The sequence below is a fragment of the Podarcis pityusensis genome (genome assembly GCF_964106645.2).
Source record: "Podarcis pityusensis genome assembly, chromosome: 4".
Classification (NCBI taxonomy): Eukaryota; Metazoa; Chordata; class Lepidosauria; order Squamata; family Lacertidae; genus Podarcis; species Podarcis pityusensis.
Window position 1 is genome coordinate 75899748 of NC_138027.1, and position 4769 is coordinate 75904516.

General features: G+C 44.9%; 1 long non-coding RNA gene across 1 annotated transcript; it reads right to left on the reverse strand.

The window, feature by feature from the left end:
* LOC308475884 lies at positions 1–4291 on the reverse strand. Its single transcript, XR_013985477.1, has 2 exons — positions 4165–4291; positions 1–1103 (listed from the first exon to the last, which is right to left on the reverse strand). It is a non-coding gene; the product is annotated as an uncharacterized lncRNA (long non-coding RNA).
* Between the last annotated feature and the right edge of the window lie 478 nt (positions 4292–4769).

Below are 4769 nucleotides of genomic sequence, written 5' to 3' on the forward strand. Positions count from 1 at the left end.
TTACCCATTAGTAACTATATTAAAACACTTTATTCAAACACTTTTTCCAGACTCCCACTGGTCCACTTCAGTGAAGCCTCACCAGCTGACTATAATTGAGGGCTTTTGTTGAATTCCCATGATTCAGCCGCTAGTAAAGTGTAAGTCTGTTTCTGCTGCCTGTCCTGGAATCTTCCTCTGGTTCTCCTACCAGACAGACACTATAGCCTAGCACTCCATAGTGTCCCTCCCTTCTCTCTCAGTGGCGTAGACAGGTGCTCTTCTCATCTCTTCAGTCTGATCCAAGTGATTCAGCTACCCCAGGCAAGTCATCAGTCACCAATACACTCTGTCTTCCTTTCAGATGTTCTTTTTTCTTCTGCAATCTTCTTTCTCTGCTGGCTTCATCTTCTGGTTGAACACCATGAACATCAAGCACCAATCAGCATGGACTAACCAACTAACCCTCCTGCTGACCACCACATGGCCATATATATATTACTACCAGTCAACTGCACCGATTAGCTAAGAATTCTAAATCTGCAATAACCAATCTGAATATGCAAGTCTTCTATTCTTCTTTTGCATACTGCGAGTTCTATTTCCTCCTTGCTGTCAGTTGAGATCTCCCAGTGACAGTTAAACCAACTTCCACATAACCGGAGGATTCCCCCATCAAACACATTACAATACAAATGGCAGAATATATTACACAATATCCATTAAAACACAATTAAAATAGATAGGATTTCTTCACAAGTGCCAATGAAAAGATGTCCTTGCCTCAGTATGTTGTGTTTCCTTAGATTTGTAGTTTAAATTAATAATAAAAAAGCATTTCCAAGTGGATAACCCTCTCTGACTTTTGACCCTGGTGTTGTCACACTGTACCAAAAGCATTATTACAATGTGGGTTTGTTCCATGGTGACTTCCTTCTGGACTGAGATCATTATACATATTAATCTAGTTTTAGAATCTTCTTTGAAATTCACTGATATATATTCAGTTTTGAATTACATCCCGGCACTGTGGGAACTATCAGATGGACAACATAAATAGGTCCCAAGGGCTTTCGTGGCAACAAAAAGATGCATTCTCCAGCACTCGAAAGATAAATCCCCACCTGCAATTGTACAACGGACAGAGGACATTAATGTACTTTCCGCATTTGGACATGCAGTTTTTAACAGACAACAGATTCCAGACTCCAAGGGGGGCATTTGGATGGCAGATAATGATATTAATGCTTAGACAGTCTGTTAATGGACTTTTATAAAGCACTCTTATTTTTTTATATAGTTGTTACCAACAATTATTTATCTGCAATTTTTTCTAATACCAACCCGTTCCCTTCTCCTTTCCTTCTTTTCTCTTATTTTGAGCTATGTTAGAAAAAAAATTGTACTGCAAGTATAAATATAAAAAAATAAGCCACTTAGGTTGGCTTGTTTTAAACTAACCATAGTTAATGTTAGGCAGTTTATTGATTCAGACCGAATGACTAACAGCAGTTAGCAAAAGCTTTTTACTACCTCCTTGTCCTGGCTAGATGGGAGGAGGAAGAGGCCAGGAGGGGGCTTCATCCAAATGCAGTAATCACTGTATACATGCCTTCCAACATTATCTTTCCTCAAGTCATCAATTGTTCCCATATCTACCATTAGCTATCTACATGGCTCTTAGCTTTGCTTGCTTATCACACTTCTACATTTTGACTTTGTAAATGTAAAAAAGTAAAGGTAAAGGTACCCCTGACCGTTAGGTCCAGTTGCAGAGGACTATGGGGTTGCGGCGCTCATCTCGCTCTATAGGCCGAGGGAGCCGGCGTTTGTCCGCAGACAGCTTCCGGGTCATGTGGCCAGCATGACTAAGCTGCTTCTGGCGAAACCAGAGCAGCGCATGGAAACGCTGTTTACCTTCCCGCCAGAGCGGGAATTTATCTACTATTTATCTATTTATCTACTTGCACTGGCATGCTTTTGAACTGCTAGGTGGGCAGGAGCTGGGACCGAACAATGGGAGCTCACCCCATCACAGGGATTCGAACCACCGACCTTTTGATCGGCAAACCCTAGGCTCTGTGGTTTAGACCACAGCACTACCCGCATCCCTTATGTAAGGACTACTAAATTTGACTTCTGTTTATTAGGAGGACTCATTCAGTACCTGAGAATGGTCACTTGATACAGAGGAAAGAGCTAAGTATAATTTGGGCCAACATGTCCTCCTAAACCCATATTTGGTGACATAATGGGGACACAGAGGGGCACTTATTGGGAGAAGTAACAGTAGGCAGAAAGGCTGCTCAACCCTTCCCACACTTGTCATTGCCACACTCTTCATGCTACTGTTTCTTCATTGGCTTTTTATACGGGGCTGCTCACTGCTCAGAAATAACAGTCAATGTCACTGTAATGAAGATACCAAAACACACCCTCTTTAATGGCTCACTTAAATTAGCCCCCTTCCCACAAGTAAAAATACTTTGTTCTACTAACTTTCCGCTCTGTTTTAAATATGAACACTCACTGCAGTGTTCAAATAGCAGGGCTGCAGAAGAAAATCAATAGTTTTCTATTACATGCATTATACCACTGCAATATATTGTACAAATATGTGTAATGGCTTTCAGCATTAAGGTAAGATGGAAAAAGCATAGATACACTAAAACTACATCACACTTCAAAAACACCAAAGAACTGACTGTGGAAATATGGCATGTTTCCAATGTTAGTCTTACTCCAAGTAGATCCATTGAACTTAATGGTTTATGATTAACTTAGGCCAGTGGTTTTCAAACAGAGTGCTTTGAATGATAGTCAGGGGTGCTGCGGGCAATACTGGCCTCTGTCCCTCTTTCCTTCCCTCCCTCCTCTGATGCCCTCTTGTGTCTCTGCCTCCCAAACTGGGCTCCTGAGCTGCCTCCCAAACTGGACATAACTGGGCTCCTGAGCCCCACAGAAAGAATGTAGTTGGTCAAGGGAGCCATGGACTCAAAAAGGTTGAAAACCTCTGACTTAGGCCCATCTGAACTGTTATTGAACTATTTGTATGTGGTTTAATGCAGAATAAAAAAACAAACAAATTGGTTTAAACTGAGGACAGATGTAGGTGACATATTCTGATTTGACATGCATGGAAGCTACCACCACAGCCTAATCCTAAACCATGTTTACTCAAAAATAATCATGCTGCAAAACTGATGCTGCCATCCTATAACTATTTACCCCGGAGTAAGCCACTGGAACTTGAAGAGACTCACTTTGAAGTACGCATTAAAATGGAACCTCGGTTTTCAAATGTAATCCGTTCCGGAAGTCCGGTTGACTTCCGAAATGTTCGAAAACTGAGGATCAAAGGGCTGTCAGCAATGTCAAGGGGGAAAACTGAAAATCTGCCTCGGAAGCTGTTCGACTTCCGAGGCTCATTCGAAAACAGAAGCATTCACTTTCAGGTTTTCAGCATTTGGCTTCTGAAACCTTCGGCAGCCAAGACATTCGAAAACCAAGGTTTGACTATAAGATTAACTGAGAGGCTCAAATTTTAGCAAACTCATCTGGGGGTAAGACCTGTTGAACTTAGGTTGTGTACACAAATGGGCTGCATATCCCACGAGTTTAGTGGATGTCTGCTTCACCTCGCCTCATGGGTGGGCCGGCTTGTGTACACACTCCTGTCTTCTATATCCTGCGCACTCCCTCGGCTGTTTTGTGAAGCCCTCTATATAGGATGCTAGTCACAATCCACATCTAAACCCTGTGTTTTGATGCATTTCCTCCCAAAGCAACATAAGCCATATGAAGCCAGAATCTCCACCCTCTCTCCACCCACCAGTGCGGACAGACAGCGGGCAACTTGGAAACACATCCAACTGCAGGGGCAAATGTGATTTGAAACACAGAAGGATCAGAGTTGGAAGGGACCCCCAGGGTCATCTAGTGGGACTCAAACGCACAACCCTGAGATTAAGGGTCTCATGCTCTACCAACTGAGCTATCCCTCAAGACCTCGTTGCATCTTAAGTCGGCAGTGCACCTTATTTCGGAGGAAAGGTGCACAAGATGGTACTGTGAGTCAAGAATCACTGCATAACCCACCGAAATCGGAATGGGTTGCACTTCTCACGTGCAAAGACACTCTCAAGGCCTCAGCAATGTACATTAAAGTTGCGTTGCTTCAGTTACCTTTCTTCTTTAAAAAGAAAAAACCTGCTTGGAAATCAGACTACAAACATCGAAGCAACACATTACTCAACAGTCCCGGCAAAGCGCTCCACCTCAAAGGAGGAAACAGCCAATCACGTTCCTCTCCCTTGAAGTTTTAGGTCTCCGAGCGGCCAATCCCGCTTCTCATTCCAGTATCTGGGTTCGGAAGAGCCCAATCCCTTTCGCCGAGGGGGAGCTCAGTTCCCAACCACTGGAAGATCGCCGCTCTCTTCCGCTGCTTCACCCCCCCCTCGCCGCCTCCCTTTGGTTGCCCGGGTTTCATCGCTCCTTCCCGCTATATAAGCTTTGCGACAATGTTGGAAAGCGGGGCCCGCTATCCGGCGGCGAGCGACTTTACGGTAGAGCCCGCTCGTGCGGAGCGATAGCCGCGATGTCTAGATAGAGCGTGGGCGGCAGAACGTTGCGGGATACATGCGCGCGCACGGGGGGGGGTGAATAATGAGAGGAGTAGCTGCTAGGTAGGTAGGCGGGCGAGGTAGCGCGCGCAGGCGAGGCGAGACAGAAGGAAGGGGGCGGAGCTGGATTCCGGCGGGTGGGGCCAGCGTTAGTCCCCCAGCCCGGCT